Genomic DNA, 24,890 nt, shown 5'->3' with positions numbered 1-24,890 from the left:
AGTTGCTTAGTAAGGGTTGGATTAAAGAGAGTCTAAGCCCTTGTGCTGTACCAGTTCTACTTGTTCCAAAGAAAGATGGAGGATGAAGAATGTGCACTGATTGTAGGGCAATTAATGCCATCACGGTAAAGTACCGCCATCCCATACCTCGTTTGGATGACATGCTTGATGAATTACATGGTGCAATCATTTTTACTAAGATTGATTTGAAAAGTGGTTACCATCAAATTCGCATGAAAGAAGGAGATGAATGGAAAACCGCATTTAAGACAAAACATGGACTTTTTGAGTGGTTGGTCATGCCTTTTGGGCTAACCAATGCACCAAGTACTTTTATGAGACTCATGAATCATGTTTTACGTTCTTTCATTGGTAAATTTGTGGTCGTTTACTTTGATGACATTTTGATCTATAGTAAGAGTCTAGATGAGCATGTTGTGCATTTACAAATGGTCCTAGATGCACTTCGCAAGGCGAGCCTCTACGCTAACCTTAAGAAGTGTACCTTTGGCACAAATCAATTGGTTTTCCTAGGCTATGTTGTAAGTGAGCAGGGAATTCATGTTGATCAAGACAAGGTGAAGGCTATTAGTGAATGGCCAACCCCTACCACTGTAAGTGAGGTGAGAAGTTTCCATGGCTTGGCAAGCTTCTATAGGCGTTTTGTCAAGGATTTTAGCACAATTGCTGCCCCACTTACGTCAATTGTCAAGAAAGATGTGCAATTTCATTGGGGAGAGGAACAAGCTAAGTCTTTCCAATTACTTAAACACAAGCTCACACATGCACCTGTTCTTAGTTTACCTAATTTTGACAAAGCTTTTGAAGTAGAGTGTGATGCTTCTGGTATAGGTATTGGCGCTGTTTTACTTCAAGAGGGCCGCCCAGTTGCCTACTTTAGCGAGAAGTTGAATGGAGCTGCTCTAAACTACTCAACCTATGATAAGGAACTAATGGCCTTAGTGCGAGCTCTACAAACTAATGGCCTTAGGTTGTGAGAACCTTGAATTTTGCAGATAAATACCAATGCATACTTCAATTTCACCTTTATCTAGCATCCGTATTCCTTAATCTTTTCTAGTATTACTTTCACTCGCTTTTATATACTAGTGCATATTTTATTCGTAGTTCTTCTTCTAATCTATAACATTATTTCATTTATTTTAAATAAGTAAATTAAAAATAACTTCTATGTGCAAAATAATATAACGGTGCTAACTATTAAAGCACTTAGCTTTGCTTCACTAAGTTAATAATTCTTGAGTTATATTAAGTTTACTCCTTAAAAATAATTCTTTAATTTTCAATAGCTAATTTTAATTTCGAATAAGGTTAAGTGCAGATAGAAACCTTAATATTATTTTGCAACCGATAAATTCTAGATAAAAACAATACAAGTATTCTAACCATACTTAAGACGAAGAAAAAAAAATTCCGATAATCAAAGCCTTGCAAGATTAGCGAATCATTAGGCGTTCAAATCACACTTGGGGATAATTTTTGGAGCTAAGTTAGAACTAAGGTCTTAAGTGGATAATAGGAGGAGAAGTGAAAAGACTAAACTACCCTTCACAATTTCACCATAATCACCCCACGGCCATAACCATTCCACGCAACGCCAAGCACTCCCTCGGACACCATGATCACTCACCTCTCCATTCGGCCAATGCTCATCTTCACCACCTGCACACTTGAACCTCCCAAACACTCCACCTTCACCTTGTTATCATCGACCGAGAGTGAGAGAAAGGATGAGCTGCATCATATAGCCGAGAGTGAGGGAGGAAGCTGAGAGCTGCAATTCCATTTCTGGTTCTGTCCGCGAGCATCGAAGAGGGAGGAGAGGAGGAGAAACCGTGAGCAAACTTCCTTCTGCATTCTCCAAGATCAGCCGGTTGCCATCCAGTCTCCACCACCACCAGTTGCAACCGCTACAACCCAAACCAGAACCAACATACCTGTGCGAGAGGACAAGAGCCGAGAGAGAGGGACTGACTTCAGCACTTTGTCATGTGAGTGAGATTCCAGTGAGGTAATTTCTGGACTGAAAATGGTTAACCAGAGGTAGTATAAGCAATGCTTTGGACTTGCATGTGAGGTCTTTAAGCTCGGATGATGTAACTAGCTATGTGATAATTTGATGTTAAGCTACCAGAAATTGGAAGGAAAAAAAATATGGTTCTGCCGTGAGCTTGAGCTGGAATGTTGTAGCTTTAATTCGTTATTTGTGGGATGATCAATGTTTGTATTTGTGTATTAATCACCTGAAAACAAGATGATAAAGTCACGCCTGAAATTAATTAGCCTGGATTACTCTGGAAAATAAAAATGAAACAGAATTCTTCACATGCAAGCTCACCGAGTAGAAGTTGCACAAAATTCTGGAGTTATGAATGTATATTGCTGTTGCCGAACTGATTTCTGGTCTGGATTGATAGTTAATTAACTCAGTAATTATGCATGTGAGAATTAAGGGCAAAATACAAGGTTTTAACTGAAGAAAAAATTGGATGATGAACTAAGGAGCTTAGGAAAATTCTGTTTCGATGAAGAAAATTTCTGCCGAGAGTTGTTTTGAATAATATAGTTCCATGTGGAATAATCTTGCTGTTTTAAGCCTCTAACCATGACTAACTAGTAAATTACAAGATGATTAAGCTACGCATGTAATTAATTGGTTGAGTTAGAACAGAAAACAAAAAGAAAAATGCAATCAGTTTCTGTGCAGATTACAACCGAGGCTAGCTGGAATTTAATTTGATGACTCTTGCTGTTGTTCGAATTTAATTCTTGAACCAAAAATGTCAGTCAGTTAGTTAAGTAGTTGTATGTTGAATTTGAACATTTGAATCTCTGAATGAGCCGAGGAAAAATTTGATTTAAGAACTAACGAGCTGCTGGACATTTTCCTTGAAAAGCCGTGAGGTTTAACCTGGAAATTTTGGGGTTTGTAATCATGGTTTAATTCCAACTCCTGATCTGGAAATGTGCATTGTTTTGCTAAGTAATTGCATGAGGAAGTTGGGAGTTTAAAAGCATGTTTTAACCCAGAAAATAAAATGAAAACAGAACATCTCTTCATGCATGTACATCCGTGGCTGATGAACAAAATTTCTGGATTTTTCTGGATGATTTTAGTTGCCGAATGAATCTAATTTTGAAGTCGAAATTTTTAATAACTAGCTAAGTGTTTACATGCTGGATTTGAGTACCTAACACCATGTTTAAACCAGAGGAAAAATTTGATCTAAAGTATCTTAATTGCTGGAATGTCTTGGAGGCTTTACTTTTATTTTTATTTGCTTATGATGGGCTTGCTGAGACCAAGTGCTAATGATTGATGAAGCCTTGGTTGATCATTTTATTTTATTCAGAGATGCACTTGTTGAAAGCTAGGGCTAATGATTGACGAAGCCCTAGTAATCTGCTATGTGATTTTTGCCATATTTTGATCCATATTATGACTTCGAAACGGAATCGGAGCTGTGGAAGTTGTATCGACCTTGCGAACTCGAGTAGCTGTGATCAAAATTAATCAAAAATATTTTCCAGCTAGTATTATATTATAAAACTCCATATCTAGTGTTTTGCCTAAAACTTTCCAACTCGATAATTTCCTTTAGCTCAAACTAGCCTTGATGGCAATAGTAAATAAGTTCTATAGCTTTTGGAAACTCTAAGTCTTATTTTAATTCTTTTTCTTTCTTTAAGCTTTGCACTTGGATAGTTAACTATAGGAAAAGTTCCAAAATACGAGCTTTACTAATTTTAGTGAAAAGCTTGGGAGACTTGCTCGGCAAGAAACCCTATTTTAGGAAAAATAGTTTTTAAGGATAATTTTTGCAAAAGCCGTAACTTTAGAGAAATGTTCAAAGTAACTTTCTAACATTGTTGTTAAGAGATTTGTCGACTTATTTCAAGAAAATGATACTAGTTACCCTTTATAAGAAAGAGTATCTTACGGAAAACTATAAGAAACATTTCTTCTAAGTTTGTCAATTTTCAACCTAAGTAGTTTTCCTAATTTTTCTAAGGGTAGTAAACTAGTAATATATAAAGTATACCTCAGCATGTATAAGCTTAAAAACTGAATAGAAACTTATAGTTTCAAATTTTGGTTTTTAGGATTTTGCGAGGACGCGGAATTCGATTCCCAACTTGACATCTGAACTTCATTCTGGGTGAGTGTCCCTGCTTGTTTTATGCTTATATGGTTAAGCGCTTTATCAACTCGCTATGTGATAATTGTCAAAAATGAAATAAATGGTTTCTGATCCATCGAAGTGAGCAGTGTGTACTTTATCGCACTAGCCGTTCGAGTGGTGACGTGTGTGAAACATTTTCTAATAAACCCGTGAATCTAAATGTAGTTGCGTCGTTGGGTGAATCTCTCGACTCGTGAATCCAACTACCATAACGTCGTTGGGTGAATCCCTCGACTAATTTTATACGGGTATATCTCGAGTATACTGCGTCGGTAGGCGAAGTTCGGGCCCGAAGCAGAGGTATGAACGGTGACGGGTTAGGATTAAAATAAGTGGATTTACATGGACTATAAGTAGTGAAAGTTGACGGAGGGTCAACTACGAGGGTATCTGATCAAGCGAGGAGAATGGCTCCCGAGAGCCCCTGTATCCTACCTTGTGCTGTTATACGCTTTCCTAATTGTTCAATTTGTTTGAGTTATTACTCGCTGTTTGATTTACGTGACTGCATGTTTTGGGGCACCACTGAGCTTTAGCTCACCCCACGTTTATTTGTTTTCCTTACAGGATGGGAAGTTTGAAAGTATTTGAGCAGCTTATATTTCCTATGGTTGTACTTGAGCAATTTGAATGTAATTTTCGGTTTGTAATGAATTCTAAGCTAAGCTTTGTATCTTTCATTTTGGATTGCCACTTGAAGTTGGAAAAGTGTAATCCCTAATTCTAATACTCGGTTTGTATGTTTGTATTGGTATAGTACGTCCGAAACCTTTGCGAGCGGCGTGTGAAATATTTAAGAACCGTCGATTGGCTAAGTTATATGCTGTTATCTCTGAAGTTATCGTGGTGATAGAAATCGATTTGTTTCGGAAGAATCATTATTGTAATAGTTTAGGTTAATCGTCGGAAGGTTTTGGGTTAGAATGCTTGCGTGAGTCCTGGCGAGAGCCGGGCAGACGGCCCGCCAACCCTTTGGTTCGCCTTAGGGGGAAGTGGGGTCGCCACAGAGGTTCCCAGTCAAAAGGCGTAGTAAGCTACTTCCACGGGGAGATGGTCCATTCCAAGGCCTGGAGCGTATAAATGACAATGCCTACAAACTTGAACTTCTCGGTGAGTATGAGGTACATGCTACTTTTAATGTATCTAACTTGAGTCCTTTTCATGCAGACGATGGGTTTGATTTGAGGACAAATCGCCTGCAAGAGGAGGGGACTAATGAGGAGGGGCTCAAGGCTGCTCCAACTTCTAGTGCTCAGGTCATGCAAATACCCATTGGTCCAATTACAAGAGCGCGTGCTAGGAGAATTCAAGATTCACTTCAAGCTCTTGTTTGCACGATTCAAGAACGAGTTGGTGATGACTTGAGGACCATTGAAGGATTACATAATGGAGAAACTACTCTATACACTTTCCTTCAAATGGAAGAACCAAGTGAAGACTAGTTCACGGAGCACTAGCTTGCTAATTAGGGTTTTATTTACCATTATTAGTTGTTTGTTAGCATTAATAATTTCGATCAATTTTCACTTCACTTTGGCCGAATTCAGAGTCTTAATTTTAGTCAATTAGTTGTTAGATATTTTCACCCTTAATGAAGGGCAAGGTCGTCCATTGGACATTCTAGGGTTTGAGTCCTGTAAGGCTATATATAGCCTAGGTTTTCATTCATTAAGGGACGATTCAGATTTTATAAAATATATGTGAGTTATTTCACTCTCTCTTGTCTCAAGAGAATTTCCTTTGAATACTTGAGAATTAATCTCAAGTTGTTCATCGAACTTATCAATCAAGTAGTCTCCTTGATTGTGGCGTTCTTCTATCTATACTTTTGGTTCACTAAATTTGTTAGTCTTGGGTTAAGGAACCTCCTTAGTTCGTGGCTTGTGATTCTAGAAGGGTCAAAGTTCCGCCAATCATCCCAACTTGGTGTTCGTCTAGATCCGTCGCACATCAAGGGAGACCAAACCTCCGCTCCCCGAGTATCATGTGGGTATTGTGGGAAGTCGAACCTTATCGAGCATAATTGCTGGAGAAAAATTCGAAAATGTTTAAGATGATATTAAGTGTGTGATTGGATGTGATAATAATAAATTAGTGAATAATAAGTTAAAACCCTAGTACACGCGATTTAGGGAAAATCGGATTGAACCGACGGGTATCGTTCACTACCGTTTGAACACACCACTTGACTACCACTTCATTAACATAATCTCATTGCTATTAGAGCCAAAATATCAGCCCTTAATCAGCTCTTTATGGCCGAAATTCTTGACTACAAAACCAAGGGAAAAGAAAAAAATTTGAAAGTTAATCTTGTGGCGACAAGTGGCGAACATCCCAAGGTTGTTGACCAACCAATTTCTTTCATATTTATCACAAAAAATCACTTCATTTGTTCTTCATTTCTTCCATTCCAGCCGAGCCTTGAGGGAGAAAAAACAAGAGAAGAAAACTTCATCCCATCTTTAGGGTTTAGCTCATTTGAGTGAAAAATCAAGAATCTAAACCGATTAATCCTTTCTTTGAGCACTTGAGAAGCTTAGGGTGCTAAAAGTTTTACAAGGAGAGGTGGTGGATTTCTCTTGCAAGCATTTTAATGAGGTATCATGGCTGTCCATCTTATTCCTTCCCCTTAATCTTGCTTAAGTTATGTAGCAACTTGTATTCTTGGCTTACGATAGCTAGTTAAGTTATTTTGATGATTATGATGGATTTGTGAGTTAGGATTTTGAATTGGTTAGTTGTATTACTTATTGTTTAGATAGAATACGATGTGAATAAGTTTAGATAGGGAGTGGTAGTAGTGGTTTTATACATGAATAAGAAGATTATCACTTGAATGCATTAATTCCAGTTTTATGTTTTTGTACTACCCTGTTCTGGTCAGTTTCATTCGGCCATGATAGAGGTCGAATTGGGCTTAGTTTAAAACATGAAAGTTGTAGGAAATGATGATTTATAGTTTCTTGTAAAATTTTAGCTCAATCCGAGCACTGTAACATGTGAAATGACAAAAATACCCTTGACTGCCATAGGTAGAGTTTTGCGGACAGTTTGACATTTCATCATTCTGGCTTCATTTTTTTCACCTTGATCCGTATCAAATTAGCATTTGGCCAAAACATGAAAGTTGTATTCCTATGTTTTAGCTTTCCAACACATCTGAAAACGCCTCAATCGGACTTTTGTAGCCTGAGTTATTGTTAGTTGAACCCAGTGCTGTTAACCAGCTTGATAGTGAAATTCTAGTTCTGTAATATGAAAATTTGACCTGGATAAACTATGAACCAGGCTGAGTTCTCTTTCTAAAATTTGTAATCCTTTGTCTTAGCTTCGAAACGGTATAAATTTTATCCCAATCCGATAGGTGTAGCTTCGGTTGTGACCAATACGCTAAAAAACGTCAAACCTGTCATTTTGTTCTTTGTCTTAAACCTTATTTCCGGTCACTTTTCTAGATTGGTTTTGTAATTGAATGACATTGAGCTTATTGAACGGCTATTGTGATGAGATTATCTGTGTGTGACATTGAGGCTGATTGAGGAAAATAATGAAGACATAAATGGCTGAAAAATAGGTAAATACAATGGGCGTGCTGCCCAAATTTGCACTCGAGGATTAGGTAGATGTACTCGTGGCTTGAGTAAGGGTTGAGGATGAAACTAACTTGAATCATCTAAGGTATTCAAGTCTTCTTTAATAGAGGCTTATAAGTTAGAATCCGGCCGAAACTTGTACCCTTGAAAAAAAATGAAATTTACGACTAATAGAAATACGTTTTCTTCATTTATTCGACTCCAATGGTATTTCAAAGTATAATTGCTACCAAGTGTTATTCTTGATTTTGATGATCACAAAAGCATTTTGAAATGTTTATTTAATTCTCTCCAAATATAAAAGTTTTGCTTTTTAGAGAATCAGGTACAAAGGTGTCAAGGAAAGAAAATCAATCAAAAGAAGAAGCAAAAACAGGGCACTCATGTCGGACGTCCGAAAGGAAACTGTCGGACGTCCGAAAGGATGAAGAACATCAAGAAGGAAACTCCTTCGGACGCTCGTGAGGAAGCATCGGACGTCCGGAAGGATCGGACGCACTCTTCGGACGCATATCGATCGCATTGGACGTCCGAAAAATTTCGCAAAGGTCTGATGATTCTTTGGACGACATTCGGACGCAGATGCTTTCGGACGATAAAATCCCATCGGACGTCCGAACAACAACTTGGTGAGTTTCGGACGATGGGATCGGACGATGATTAATCTGTCGGACGTCCGACAGCCCCAACGGCTAGCTGACTCTTCATCTGCCTTCTATCCGTTGGAAGCATTAATGAAGCTCATTTTTGGTCCCCTTCAAATACAAACGATTCTGAACGAGAAAAAAACTTTTGCACACTTTGTTTACAAGATTTAAAGAGATATTTTAGCTAGAAAATAGTCTCCCAAGCAAGATTTGTTCTCCTAGTTGTGTGAAGTTCTTGTAAGCTCTTCTCTTGTGTTTGAAATTTTCAATAGTGTAGTTTTGTTGAGGGTTATCTGAGTGATAGTAAAACTTCATAGCTTGACTAAGTGAGGCTTGGGGCAAGGAGGAAGTGATCCCTCCATTGTACATTGAGTTGATTATTGTTCATCAAAGAGAAGGTGCTCATCTTTGTGATTGGTCTTCAAGTTTGAGGAAAGCTTGGTAGACAATCGGTTTGATACTCTATCTTATTCTTTTTGTTTAATAAAATTCTTATTGCTTATATATATCCTTATTTCTGATCAACATTGTTCTATTCTTTAAAATTAGTTGATTGATCACTACTAGAAAAGAAGGTAAATTTTTATTAAGTAAAAAGTGCATAAACTCAATTAAGTTTTTAATCAACCTAATTCACCCCCCTCTTAGGTTGTCTTTGGGCCTTACAATTGGTATCAGAGTTTGGTCTCCTAGAGATTAAGCTCAAGCGGCTTGGAGTAAAGATGACAACTAATCATGCCATGTTTGTTGAGGGGCAATTTGTCACTAGGCCTCCCATGTTTAATGGTTCTAATTATGTTAGTTGGAAAGAAAGAATGATTATCTTTTTGCAATCCATTGATATTGAATTATGGTTTATTGTGAATGAAGGACCGCATGATGCTAACATTTTTGATGCAGATACAGGTTTGTTTCGGCCTAAAACAAGAGCTGAGTTGAATGCTCAAGATAGAACCAATCTCACTTTGAATGCCAAAGCCATGAATGTTCTTTATAGTGCCTTAGACTCAAATGAATCGATTAGAGTAAAAGGATGTAAATCTGCTAAAGAAATGTGGGATAAGCTAAAAGAAATTCATGAGGGTAGTGACAACGTGAGAGAACAGAAAAAGTCTATCTTGGTCACAAAGTATGAATCATTTAAAATAGAACCCCTTGAGAATATTGAAAAAATGTATTGCAGGTTCAATGATTTGATCAAAGATCTCGAGGTGTTAGGCAAAGAGTACAACTTGGGAGAGAAAAACAGGAAAATTCTCAATGCGTTGGGCAAAGAATGGGAAAGTAAAGTGACTGCAATAGAGGAGACTAAGGATTTGAATTCTGTGCCTATTGAATCTCTCATTAACTCACTAACCTCCTATGAGTTGAAGTTGAAAACTAAAGTGCAGGAGGAAGAGGACGCGAGAGCAAAGAGAAACATAGCTCTAAAAGCAGCTCAAGGTGAAGATGATCCAACTCAGTTGAATGATGAAGACTCGGATGGTGATGACAACGATCTTGCTCTCATCACAAAAAGCTTCAAGAGAATCTTGAATAAAAGGAAGTTTAGAAGGGGAGGACCTAGCAATCAATTCCAGAATCAGTCTTCAAACGCAAGGAACAAAGGAAAACAAGAATTCAACAAGAAACAATTGGACAAATGCTACGAATGTGGACAGCCTGGACACTACGCAAACGAATGATCCCTGAAGAAAAAGAAAGATGGAAAAGCTGATCGAAAGCCAAGGTTCAACAACTTACAGATTACATGGAATGAATGTAACTCCGAAGGCGAAGTTGAAGAAGAAGAAGAATCAGCTCAAATGGCCTTCATGGCTATTGGAGATAATGAGGTAACTTCCATACACTCTCAATCTGATAGTGATGATGAAAATGATGATGATCTTGAATCCTTTGTTGAAAAATTGCATAATGCCTTGAAGGAATCTTGTGATAAAAACAAGCAGCTAAAACAGAAAATTGTCTTTCTCATTCAAGAAAATGCAAGCCTTTTTCAACAAAATAAACAACTAAAAGCTGACAATGAGTGTCTTGTAAGAGCCGGATTTGATTTTCAAAATGAACTTGATAGAAAGGCAAGTGTTTGTAAAATGCTAAAGGAAAGACATGGGGATTTGAATAAAAGGATGGACAAGCTGGATGAAACCTTAAAAGCTAGAAAACAAGACTATCTCAAAAAAACTATGTCAACCACCTGTCTTACTAATCAGAAAAGAACATTAACACACAACAAAAATGCACATGGTTTCACAACACATAGAAGGAGTGGATTGAGATTTATCAAACCATTACATGTTGAAAACTCTTCCATTATATGTAATTTTTGCTGTCAAAGAGGACATTTAAAAGGAGATTGTTATGTGAAAAGAAATCTGAACAGAGGAATGAAATGCATGTTGTTAGTTAGACACAATGCTAACTATTGAGGACCCAAAAGTTAAAGGGTACCAAACACTCTCTCTTTTCAGGGAAAAGGCTCAAACAAGTCAAAATGGTTCATTGACAGTGGCTGTTCTAGGCATATGACCGGTGATCCTTCTTTGTTCATAAACCTAAAATCAAAATCAAGTGGAAAAGTGACGTTTGGTGATGACGTGAAAGTTAAGACAATTGGAATAGGTGATGTTGGTAAGGATGGTGAAACTTTTGTTCATAATGTGCTCTTAGTTGATAACTTAGGTTATAACTTGCTTAGTGTAAGTTAACTATGTGATAAAGACTTAAATGTGTTGTTCAAAAAGCATGAATGCATTGTGCTTGACTGTAAATATAATGTTGTGTTCAAAGGTAAGAGATTTAACGATATTTATATTGTTGTTCTTGATAAACTTGATTCATCTAGCTTCCAATGTCTTAAAGTTTCAAATGAAGATCCTTGGTTGTGGCATAGGAGGCTTTGTCATTTTAACATGGAATTACTAAAAGAAATTTCGAAAAAGGAGTTGGTTAGAGGCTTGCCAAAAATCAGTTTTGAAAAGGATAAAATTTGTGATGCATGTCAATTTGGGAAGCAAACAAAAATTTCCTTTAAACCAAAGAAGTGTGTATCGACTTCTAAACCTTTGGAACTCTTGCATCTTGATTTATTTGGTCCTACTCAAATTACTAGCTTGGGAGGTAAGAGATATTGTTTTGTGATTGTTGATGATTATTCTAGATATACTTGGGTGATATTCCTTGCTCATAAAGATGATTCCTTCAAGAATTTTACTTCATTGTTTGCTAAAGTGCAAAATCTGCTTGGTTTAAAAATTGTTAGGATTAGAAGTGATAATGGGACGGAATTCAGGTTTTGTAGTTTTCCAGAATTTTGTGATCATAATGGCATAACACATGAGTTTTCTATTGCAAGGACTCCATAGCAAAATGGTGTTGTAGAAAGGAAAAATAGGACACTCCAAGAGGCTGCTAGAACTATGTTGAGTGAATGTAATTTGCCAAAATATCTTTGGGCTGAAGCGGTAAACACCGCATGTTATGTGATGAATAGAATCTGTTGAGACCTATTTTGAATAAAACATCTTATGAACTGATTTTTAATAAGAAACCTACGGTTGGATATTTCAAAGTTTTTGGTTGTAAATGTTTTATTTTGAATTTGAAGGAACATCTTGGTAAGTTTGAGAAAAAAATCTGATGAAGGAATATTTTTGGGGTATTGTGAGAACAAAAGAGGATATAGAGTCTTTAATAGAAGAACTCTTGTGATAGAAGAAACTATACACATAACATTTGATGAATCTAATGACGATAATTCCAAAAGTTCGTATGAGGATGATGATGTAGGTGTTTGTGAAGGAATGAAAAAGATAACAATTGGAGATGAAGGAAACTCTAATCCGGAAGCAAAGGAAATGGAGGATGAAGCTCATGAAGAAAAGGAAGATGAAGACAAGAATGATGATTCATTCAAAGACCTTCCCAAAGCTTGAAAATTTAGCCAAAATCATCCAAGAGAGCTTATAATTGGTGATCCATCCGAGAAGGTAAAGACACGTTCCTCATCTAAGAATTTGATAGATAATTTTGCTTTAGTCTCTCTTTTTGAACCTAAAAATATCAATGATGCCTTAAAGGATGAAAACTGGATTTTGGCAATGCAAGAGGAACTTAATCAATTTGAGAGAAATAAGGTTTGGACTCTTGTTGATAGACATCAAAATCAACCTATCATTGGCACGAAATAGATATTTAGAAATAAGTTGGATGATAAAGGTGTAGTTGTAAGAAATAAAGCTAGATTAGTTGCTAAAGGATATGCACAAGAAGAAGGAATTGATTTTGATGAAACATTTGCTCCCGTAGCTAGATTAGAATCGATTAGAATGCTTCTTGCTTTTGCTTGCTTCAAAGGTTTCAAATTGTTTCAAATGGATGTTAAAAGTGCATTCTTAAATGGTTTTATTGATCAAGAAGTATATGTGGATCAACCCCCCGGTTTTGAATATACAAAATTTCCAAGTCATGTGTTTAAACTTTCAAAAGCATTATATGGACTAAAACAAGCTCCAAGAGCTTGGTATGAAAGATTGAGTGGTTTCTTGATTGAGAATGGTTTTAAAAGAGGTATTGTGGACACCACACTTTTTACTAAGCAAGTGTCAAATGATCTTCTTATTGTGCAAATATATGTAGATGATATTATTTTTGGTGCTACTAATGAGTATCTATGCAAGGAGTTTTCCACCATTATGCAAAGTGAATTTGAGATGAGTATGATGGGAGAATTAAATTTCTTCCTTGGACTTCAAATACATCAAGCACTAGAGGGAATGTTTATAAATCAAGCAAAATACACCAAGGAATTGCTGAAAAGATTTGGCATGGAGGACTCAAAGCAAGTTGGAACTCCAATGTGCACTTCTACAAAACTTGACAAAGATGAAGAAGGTAAACATGTGGATGAAAAACACTATAGAGGTATGATTGGAAGCCTACTCTATTTAAACGCAAGTAGACCCGACATTATGTTTGCTGTTTGCTTGTGTGCTAGATTTCAATCATGTCCAAAAGAATCACATTTGAACACTGTTAAAAGAATTTTTAGGTATTTGAAAGGTACATTAGACCATGGTCTTTGGTATGCTAGATCTTGTGAATTTGCTCTATATGGATATTCGGATGCGGATTTTGGTGGTTGTCGTGTGGATAGAAAAAGTACTAGTGGAACTTGTCACTTTCTTGGTAATTGCTTAGTTTCTTGTTTTAGCAAAAAACAAAATGCAATCTCTTTGTTCACAACCGAAGCGGAATATATTGCCGCTAGTGCATGTTGTGCTCAACTTTTATGGATGAAGCATACATTGAATGATTTTGGATTGTTATATGATTGCATGCCTATATTCTGTGATAATACTAGTGCTATAAATTTGACCAAAAATCCAATTCAACATTCTAGGACAAAACATATAGATATAAAGCACCACTTTATTCGCGATCTTGTTAAAAAAGGTGAAGTTTGTGTGAATTATGTTTGCTCTAAAGATCAAATTGCTGATATTTTTACAAAAGCTTTACCATTGGATCAATTCATTCATCTAAGATCAAAATTAGGGATAATCGAAAAATCATCTTAAAATTTTTTTCTGTTCAAAGCTTTCGGACGTCCTAAAACAGATGAACGGACGTCCGATGATGTTCTTCAGCTATTTTCCTAGAAAACATCTGTTCGGACGAAACCGTCGGACGCACGACTACGTTCGGCCGTCCGATAGTGCAACGGTACACTTTTTAAAGTGACTTCCCTCCTCATTTGCTTCAGAACTCTCCTCTTCTCTTCTCACTCAGACGGAAACCTCTATCCTTCTCACACTCAATTCGTGCTTTTCTGAAGCACTCATTCCAAAATTGACTCAACCAAAAACTTCTCCTGATCATTGCGAGTTCAATTTTTGGATCTTTTCACCAAATCTCATCACATTTCGAAAATTCCCAAATTTTCTTCAAAACCCTACTTTCTCATAACCGCTCTGCTCAATCATCTTCAAGGCTTCTTTAACCCAAAATTCTTGTGTGATTCACTCCCATACCACTGTGTGCTTCATTCGCATCATACATCTCACACATTTCACACAATGGTGAATCTAAGAGGAGGAAAAGTCCCTGCCCGACGCAAGCACACACTCAGGGATGAAGATGTGGATTCTCCTAGGGTCATAAGATCATCCAAACGCTTCAAAAGGGAAGCAGTAAAGACTCAAACTTCCCCGCCTTCTGCTCAGCCTGAATCCGGACAAGGAACTCCATCTCAACAGCCTTCCCAATCAACCACCGTCTCCCCATTCTTTGATGCTGCTGCCAAAGAAAAATATTCCTTGATAACCCAGAAAGGTTTCATTTCTCAACGAACCATAAATCTTTCTGAATTCCGCAAGATTGGTTTAGAGTCAATTCTTAATCTCTTTGAATTCCAGAAATGGTCACATATCATTTCCATGCCTAACGTTTATTACCCTGAAATGCTGTATCAATTCTTTGCCAATCTTAGGAAAGGCACTGATCACACTGAAATTATGTCCAGGGTAAATGGGGTAGACTTAGTATTTGATCCTGAAACTGTGAATGCCATTTTAAATACTGTTATTGAACCAGAATGCAAAAGTAAAATTGCCAATTTGTTTTCTTATGAAGAGCATCCTACTGCTGATAATCACTTTGATAATGCTAAAATGCTAACCTATTTTCGAAAGAAATTTTCTGCCCCTGCTGATGCAACACTAAATGACCTTGCCCCTGTGAATCTTATTCCTTTCTCAATCATTTCAAATCTGCTTGTGCCTACTGACGGTCATAGAACAGATGCAAATAAAATGGAGTTGTATTTGTTTTATTGTTTTCGAGAAAAAATTCGCATTGACTTTGGCTTTGTCATGTGCAAGTTTTTACTTCGCTATACCACTGATTCTCGTAGAAAACTGTCCTATGGAAAATTCCTTCAAAACATTTTTGAATTTTACAAAGTACCTATCCTTGGTGTTTGTCCCAAAGAAACATTTTCCTCTGCCTTCACTAAGGCTTATTTTGAGCGCAAAAATCTTGTCTTTAGGGATAATTTGTGGGCGTATAAGGGGGCCACTTCTAATGAACCTAGATCTAAGGCTGCACATGATCTACTTCATACTCCATCCTCTGTTACACTGACCTCTATTCATCCTAGGAAGACTGCCACTAAGGCATATTCTTCTTCAAATTCTGAGGTGGTTGAGCTCCTTCGAGACCTTAAGCAACATGTTCTGCTTCTTGAACATGGTCTCATGCTCACCATGTCTTCCCAGCAACAAGCTGACTTCCTAGATAAAAAGAGTCTTCTTTTTTCCCCACCTGTGGTTGAGGAAGTCCCTCCTGGCAAGGAGCCACGCTCCAATGATCCAAGTTCATCAGCCCCTGTTCGCTCTATGAGTCCTGCTCCTATCGACCTCACCTCTACTCCCGTGGCACCACATGATCCTTCCACATCTAATAAAGGCAAGAAACCAGTTGCTGAAGGATCTCTCTCAGTATCAGCTTACTCGAAGGACGCCTGGATCCTCTTAGCTTATCATTTAGGATCACTAGTCCTATTAGGATCATTTGCATTCTGTTTGACTGTTTTTATTTGCTGAATGTTAGATAGTTGCCTTGAACTCTTTTTATCTATTGAATTCTGGTGCTTGGTGTCATTTGGTGTTTTATAATGTTCAAAACTGGACATATGTTTGTAATGTTTGTGAATGGTTGAATCTTTACATTTTGTTTGGTTGAATGGTTGGATATATGGATGTAATGCTCGTAAGATCATTTTGCTCTGAATGGTTGGATATATGGTCGAATCTTTGTTACTAGTTCTCCAAATGTATCATTACATTTTGAATTCTGTGATGACAAAAAGGGGGAGAGATGGTGAAGATATGAATACGGATAATATGGATAATAAGTAGCCAAGTGAGGGGGAGTTCTACGATTGAGGGGGAGCTAATTTTTGTTCTACAATTGAGTGAGAAAGGGGGAGCCTATTTGAAGTCATCAAATTTCATTTCAAACTTTTGTTTTGTCATCATCAAAAAGGGGGAGAATGTTATTCTTGATTTTGATGATCACAAAAGCATTTTGAAATGTTTATCTAATTCTCTCCAAATATAAAAGTTTTGCTTTTTAGAGAATCACGTACAAATGTGTCATGGAAAGAAAATCAATCAAAAGAAGAAGCAAAAACAGGGCACTCATGTCGGACGTCCGAAAGGAAACTGTCGGACATCCGAAAGGATGAAGAACATCAAGAAGGAAACTCCTTCGGACGCTCGTGAGGAAGCATCGGACGTCCGGAAAGATCGGACGCACTCTTCGGACGCTTATCGATCGCGTTGGACGTCCGAAAAATTTCACAAAGTTCTGATGACTCTCTGGACGACATTCGGACGCAGATGCTTTCGGACTATAAAATCCCATCGGACGTCCGAACAACAACTTGGTGAGTTTCGGACGATGGGATCAGACGATGATTAATCTGTCGGACGTCCGACAGCCCCAACGGCTAGCTAACTCTTCATCTGCCTTCTATCCGTTGGAAGCATTAATGAAACCCATTTTTGGTCCCCTTCAAATACAAACGATTCTGAACGAGAAAAAAACTTTTGCACACTTTGTTTACAAGATCTAAAGAGATATTTTAGCTAGAAAATAGTCTCCCAAGCAAGATTTGTTCTCCTAGTTGTGTGAAGTTCTTGTAAGCTCTTCTCTTGTGTATGAAATTTTCAATAGTGTAGCTTTGTTGAGGGTTATCTGAGTGATAGTAAAACTTCCTAACTTGACTAAGCGAGGCTTGGAGCAAGGAGGAAGTGATCCCTCCATTGTACATTGAGTTGATTATTGTTCATCAAAGAGAAGGTGCTCATCTTTGTGATTGGTCTTCAAGTTTGAGGAAAGCTTGGTAGACAATCGGTTTGATACTCTATCTTATTCTTTTTGTTTAATAAAATTCTCATTGCTTATATATATCCTTATTTATGATCAACATTGTTCTATTCTTTAAAATTACTTGATTGATCGCTACTGGAAAAGAAGACAAATTTTTATTAAGTAAAAAGTGCATAAACTCAATTAAGTTTTTAATCAACCTAATTCACCCACCCTCTTAGGTTGTCTTTGGGGCTTACACCAAGTTTCACAGTTTGAATAGCGAGCAAGATTTTTACGAATATTTTCCAAATGAATTTCAATTACTTGATTCTTGTTAAACGAAACGTCTAAGTTTCGAACTTTTGTTGATTTTCAAAGCTCTTAAACGATATTTTATCGTTGATTTGGACTTCAAACCAGGAGTACTACCTGGACGTGATCACTAAAAGCACTACATTTTTTGTGAGTGTTTCCAAATACCTAATTGCACTTGACACTTGTGTTTAATACTTGAACAATGTGATTACCTGATATATGAGTAGATTGATAGGGCAAGCGTGTACCTTATCACACTTGCCCTAATGTGATTGTTCTTGGTCATTGATTTCAGTTGAATTGATATACATGCACATGAATTATATCTTGTTTGGAATTCCAAAAACTCTGTGGCTAGCTAGTCGAGTCGAGCCGGCAAGGGCTTGATCGATTAGATAACGAACCCTGGATAGTTAGTGATGTCGAGTGGAGTGTTATCTCCTTGACTAATCGGTATACTCGAGTATTACCACCAGTGTTTATCTTGGAGTTCGGGATCGGTATGGGGTTTGGTTGGTGGACGGAGATTGGAATTAAGTGGTGTACTATTGGACTAGTTACTTTATCTGAAAGTTGACGGAGTGTCAACTACTACATGATCAAGCTTTGGTGGAACTGTATCCTTTTACGTGAAATACTGAATGTGAAATGTTGGTTCATTGCTCGCTATTGCACTTTTATGTTATATTCACTGTTCATTAATGGTCAATTTGTTATTTGAAATATCATTGAATTTTAGCTCACTCTATTAGTTTTGTTTTTTTTACAGGAGTACGAGCGAGGCGTGAGACTTGTAAAGACTATCGTAGTCTAGTAGTTTTTGAATTTTGTAACTGTACACATGCTAGCACCCGACTAGGGTTGATTGTATTTGAATTGTAACCACTTTAAAGTATTTTGGTGTATAGAAACTTTGTATTTGGGTTGTGCATCAATGTACTTAATAAGTTTGAATTGTTGTATTATTTATTTTCTATGGATGTAAGTTAATTTCTCCAGTTACGAGTGAGTGAGTCCTGGCGAGAGTTGGGCAGGCGACTCGCTAAACCCTAGGGTACGCCCTAGGTGGAGTGGGGTCGTCACAGGTGGTATCAGAACTTAGGTTTGAATTGATCTGGGTAGATTGAGTTATTTATACCTATTATTCCTTGATTATAGGTTGGTTATGATAGGATAGGGTTTTACACTTGAGAATAGCCTCGATATATATGTCTAACTTGTTTATTCTTACAATGTTACTTGTAATGTAGGCTATAGAGAGGAAAAATGCTGCTGGGGGTGCCGGGCCATATCAGCCCGTACCTACCGACCAGGTGCACCTTGAGGGGCCTGTATGTCGTGTACTTACTTACCAGGAGAGTCCCGGTGGGCGCGTGTGTCGGTGGTCTCCGGCGCGTAAGATTTGGCGTTGCGACTGCTGGAAGACCTACTCCTACTCCGAAAGGGTAGTACTTGCCGTGGACGACGAACGGAGACGGTTGGGTAGTGCCAATCGAAGGTGCCAGACGGAGATAGAGCGTCTCTAGGCAGCCCTCCGAGTGCACAGTGCTAGGATCCGAGAGCCTGAGGTTTCGGTTCTGGAGAAGTTGGAGCGGACTAATGCCTTCAGGGAGCAGGCTCAGGCGACTACTGGTCGCCTTGTGCGGGTAGTTGGAGATGTGAGAGACCGGACCGACCGTATTCTGACCGAGTGCAGGGCTCTAGTAGATGATGTGGTTCAGGACTTGACCGGGGAGGGTCAAGGGCAGGCGGTCCCTGGTGATCCTGAGGAGGAACCGGGAAGGACCCCGAAGAGGATCCTGAAGAGGATCCGGTTGCACCTACGGAGTCGGTTGGGTCAGCATCCACCTAGATTTCCCGTTTAGAGCTTGAGTGATTTTGTGAGGTAGAGGGACATAGTGGGATGACATATTCCCTTTTGTTTTTGAATTTGACGTGTTAAGGTGGATGTAAATAGGGTTTGTTTTGTTCTATGTCCCTTGGCTGGTATAAGCCTTTGACTTGACTAGGTTGACATGTACAGTAGTTTCTAACTTATTATGTGACTTATTTTGCTATGTATGTAATTGAATGTGTTTTATTGCCTCTGCTTTATGATTTGGAAACGTTTAATTTGAGCCATACCTTATTTGTTTATATTTATATAGTTGGTTAGTCAAGAATCATGGAAGGTAGAAGAAGTCAAGATCAGGGAGCTATTCGAGGACGTGACTCTAATCGTGGGCATCGGGGTAGACAGGCACAGGAACCAGTGCAAGAACCGAGAAAGAAAAGAGGTGAAAGAGCTGAGCCGCAACCTGGACCCCGAGCGGAAGGGGGGATCAGGTAGCGACGGCAATTCAATAAATGACTAATATCTTTGCCCGTCTGGTAGAGCAACAGGGTCAAACCCCAGTGAATCAACCTAGAGATCCTGATATGGGGCAAGATAGGGCCCTAGAGAGATTCCAAAAGTTCTCTCCTCCTAAGTTCTTGGGAGGACCGGACCCTGAGGTAGCGTAGAGATGGTTAGAAACAATGATCAATATCTTCGCTGCTTTAAACTATGCAGAGGAGAGACATGTGCAGTTTGCTACCTTCCAGTTTGAGGGTTCAACCAGGGCCTGGTGGAACGTAGTTCGAGCTAAGTGGGAGAGAGAAGGAACCGCATGGACTTTGGTTAAATTTCGTGAGAGAATTTAACGAGAAAGATCTCCTACCTATCGTCCAGGAGAAGAGAGAGGACAATTTTACTAAGCTTTGTCAGGGCACCTCAAGTGTAGCCGAGTATGAGACTCAGTTCACGAAACTATCCAAAATTGCTCCTGAATTGATAGCTACGAAGCAAAGGAGGATAAGGAGGTTTGTGCAGGGTCTTAATGTAGAATTACAGGAGGTTTTGGCGGTAGCCCAAATTAACACTTTTACGGAGGTTTTGGATAAGTCTCAGAGAATAGAAATCACCAGGGCACAAGTAAGAAATTTTAATGCCAAACGGAAAGGTGCGCCTGGTGGAAGTCAAGGGCCGGCACAGAGTGATTGAAACACACCCCCCTAAAATCAGTCGTGGAGCTAGAGGTGGAAGGTTTACGGGTATATCCAGGTGAGGTACTCAGAGGGGAGCCTAAAGTGGAAGGGGACCCCAAAGTGGTAGGGGACAAGGGAGAGGCGTCCCACAGGGAGGCCAAACCTCCGCTCCCCAAGTATCATGTGGGTATTGTGGGAAGTCGAACCTTATCGAGCATAATTGCTGGAGAAAAATTCGAAAATGTTTAAGATGATATTAAGTGTGTGATTGGATGTGATAATAATAAGTTGGTGAATAATAAGTTAAAACCCTAGTACACGCGATTTAGGGAAAATCGACTTGAACCGACGGGTATCGTTCACTACCGTTTGAACACACCACTTGACTACCACTTCATTAACATAATCTCATTGCTATTAGAGCCAAAATATCAGCCCTTAATCAGCTCTTTATGGCCGAAATTCTTGACTACAAAACCAAGGGAAAAGAAAAAAATTTGGAAGTTAATCTTGTGGCGACAAGTGGCGAACATCCCAAGGTTGTTGACCAACCAATTTCTTTCATATTTATCACAAAAAATCACTTCATTTGTTCTTCATTTCTTCCATTCCAGCCGAGCCTTGAGGGAGAAAAAACAAGAGAAGAAAACTTCATTCCATCTTTAGGGTTTAGCTCATTTGTGTGAAAAATCAAGAATCTAAACCGATTAATCCTTTCTTGGAGCACTTGAGAAGCTTAGGGTGCTAAAAGTTTTACAAGGAGAGGTGGTAGATTTCTCTTGCAAGCATTTTAATGAGGTATCATGGCTGTCCATCTTATTCCTTCCCCTTAATCTTGCTTAAGTTATGTAGCAACTTGTATTCTTGGCTTACGATAGCTAGTTAAGTTATTTTGATGATTATGATGGATTTGTGAGTTAGGATTTTGAATTGGTTAGTTGTATTACTTATTGTTTAGATAGAATACGATGTGAATAAGTTTAGATAGGGAGTGGTAGTAGTGGTTTTATACATGAATAAGAAGATTATCACTTGAATGCATTAATTCCAGTTTTATGTTTTTGTACTACCCTGTTCTGGTCAGTTTCATTCGGCCATGATAGAGGTCGAATTGGGCTTAGTTTAAAACATGAAAGTTGTAGGAAATGATGATTTATAGTTTCTTGTAAAATTTTAGCTCAATCCGAGCACTGTAACATGTGAAATGACAAAAATACCCTTGACTGCCATAGGTAGAGTTTTGCGGACAGTTTGACATTTCATCATTCTGGCTTCATTTTTTTCACCTTGATTCGTATCAAATTAGCATTTGAGCAAAACATGAAAGTTGTATTTCTATGTTTTATCTTTCCAACGCATCTGAAAACGCCTCAATCGGACTTTTGTGGCCTGAGTTATTGTTAGTTGAACCCAGTGCTGTTAACCAGCTTGATAGTGAAATTCTAGTTTTGTAATATGCAAATTTGACCTGGATAAACTGTGAACCAGGCTGAGTTCTCTTCCTAAAATTTGTAACCCTTTGTCTTAGATTCGAAATGGTATAAATTTTACCCCAATCCGATAGGTGTAGCTTCGGTTGTGACCAATACGCTAAAAGACGTCAAACCTGTCATTTTGTTCTTTGTCTTAAACCTTATTTCCGGTCACTTTTCTAGCTTGGTTTTGTAATTGAATGACATTGAGCTTATTGAACGGCTATTGTGATGAGATTATCTGTGTGTGACTTTGAGGCTGATTGAGGAAAATAATGAAGCCATAAATGGCTGAAAAATAGGTAAATACAAAGGGCGTGCTGCCCAAATTTGCACTCGAGGATTAGGTAGATGTACTCGTGGCTTGAGTAAGGGTTGAGGATGAAACTAACTTGAATCATCTAAGGTATTCAAGTCTTCTTTAATAGAGGCTTATAAGTTAGAATCCGGCCGAAACTTGTACCCTTGGGAAAAAATGAAATTTACGACTAATAGAAATACGTTTTCTTCATTTATTCGACTCCAATGGTATTTCAAAGTATAATTGCTACCAAGTTTCACAGTTTGAATAGCGAGCTAGATTTTTACGAATATTTTCCAAATGAATTTCAATTACTTGATTCTTGTTAAACGAAACGTCTAAGTTTCAAACTTTTGTTGATTTTCAAAGCTCTTAAACGATATTTTATCGCAGATTTGGACTCCAAACCAGGAGTACTACCTGGACGTGATCACTAAAAGCACTACATTTTTGGTGAGTGCTTCCAAATACCTGATTGCACTAGACACTTGCGTTTAATACTTGAACAATGTGATTACCTGATATATGAGTAGATTGATAGGGCAAGCGTGTACCTTATCGTACTTGCCCTAATGTGATTGTTCTTGGTCATTGATTTCAGTTGAATTGATATACATGCACATGAATTATATCTTGTTTGGAATTCCAAAAACTCTGTGGCTAGCTAGTCGAGTCGAGCCGGCAAGGGCTTGATCGATTAGATAACGAACCCTGGATAGTTAGTGATGTCGAGTGGAGTGTTATCTCCTTGACTAATCGGTATACTCGAGTATTACCACCAGTGTTTATCTTGGAGTTCGGGATCGGTATGGGGTTTGGTTGGTGGACGGAGATTGGAATTAAGTGGTGTACTATTGGACTAGTTACTTTATCTGAAAGTTGACGGAGTGTCAACTACTACATGATCAAGCTTTGGTGGAACTGTATCCTTTTACGTGAAATACTGAATGTGAAATGTTGGTTCATTGCTCGCTATTGCACTTTTATGTTATATTCACTGTTCATTAATGGTCAATTTGTTATTTGAAATATCATTGAATTTTAGCTCACTCTATTAGTTTTGTTTTTTTTACAGGAGTACGAGCGAGGCGTGAGACTTGTAAAGACTATCGTAGTCTAGTAGTTTTTGAATTTTGTAACTGTACACATGCTAGCACCCGACTAGGGTTGATTGTATTTGAATTGTAACCACTTTAAAGTATTTTGGTGTATAGAAACTTTGTATTTGGGTTGTGCATCAATGTACTTAATAAGTTTGAATTGTTGTATTATTTATTTTCTATGGATGTAAGTTAATTTCTCCAGTTACGAGTGAGTGAGTCCTGGCGAGAGTTGGGCAGGCGACTCGCTAAACCCTAGGGTACGCCCTAGGTGGAGTGGGGTCGTCACAGGTGGTATCAGAACTTAGGTTTGAATTGATCTGGGTAGATTGAGTTATTTATACCTATTATTCCTTGATTATAGGTTGGTTATGATAGGATAGGGTTTTACACTTGAGAATAGCCTCGATATATATGTCTAACTTGTTTATTCTTACAATGTTACTTGTAATGTAGGCTATAGAGAGGAAAAATGCTGCTGGGGGTGCCGGGCCATATCAGCCCGTACCTACCGACCAGGTGCACCTTGAGGGGCCTGTATGTCGTGTACTTACTTACCAGGAGAGTCCCGGTGGGCGCGTGTGTCGGTGGTCTCCGGCGCGTAAGATTTGGCGTTGCGACTGCTGGAAGACCTACTCCTACTCCGAAAGGGTAGTACTTGCCGTGGACGACGAACGGAGACGGTTGGGTAGTGCCAATCGAAGGTGCCAGACGGAGATAGAGCGTCTCTAGGCAGCCCTCCGAGTGCACAGTGCTAGGATCCGATAGCCTGAGGTTTCGGTTCTGGAGAAGTTGGAGCGGACTAATGCCTTCAGGGAGCAGGCTCAGGCGACTACTGGTCGCCTTGTGCGGGTAGTTGGAGATGTGAGAGACCGGACCGACCGTATTCTGACCGAGTGCAGGGCTCTAGTAGATGATGTGGTTCAGGACTTGACCGGGGAGGGTCAAGGGCAGGCGGTCCCTGGTGATCCTGAGGAGGAACCGGGAAGGACCCCGAAGAGGATCCTGAAGAGGATCCGGTTGCACCTACGGAGTCGGTTGGGTCAGCATCCACCTAGATTTCCCGTTTAGAGCTTGAGTGATTTTGTGAGGTAGAGGGACATAGTGGGATGACATATTCCCTTTTGTTTTTGAATTTGACGTGTTAAGGTGGATGTAAATAGGGTTTGTTTTGTTCTATGTCCCTTGGCTGGTATAAGCCTTTGACTTGACTAGGTTGACATGTACAGTAGTTTCTAACTTATTATGTGACTTATTTTGCTATGTATGTAATTGAATGTGTTTTATTGCCTCTGCTTTATGATTTGGAAACGTTTAATTTGAGCCATACCTTATTTGTTTATATTTATATAGTTGGTTAGTCAAGAATCA

This window comes from Coffea arabica, chromosome 5e (assembly GCF_036785885.1).
Source record: "Coffea arabica cultivar ET-39 chromosome 5e, Coffea Arabica ET-39 HiFi, whole genome shotgun sequence".
NCBI classification, from domain to species: domain Eukaryota; kingdom Viridiplantae; phylum Streptophyta; class Magnoliopsida; order Gentianales; family Rubiaceae; genus Coffea; species Coffea arabica.
This window is presented reverse-complemented; position numbering follows the sequence as displayed.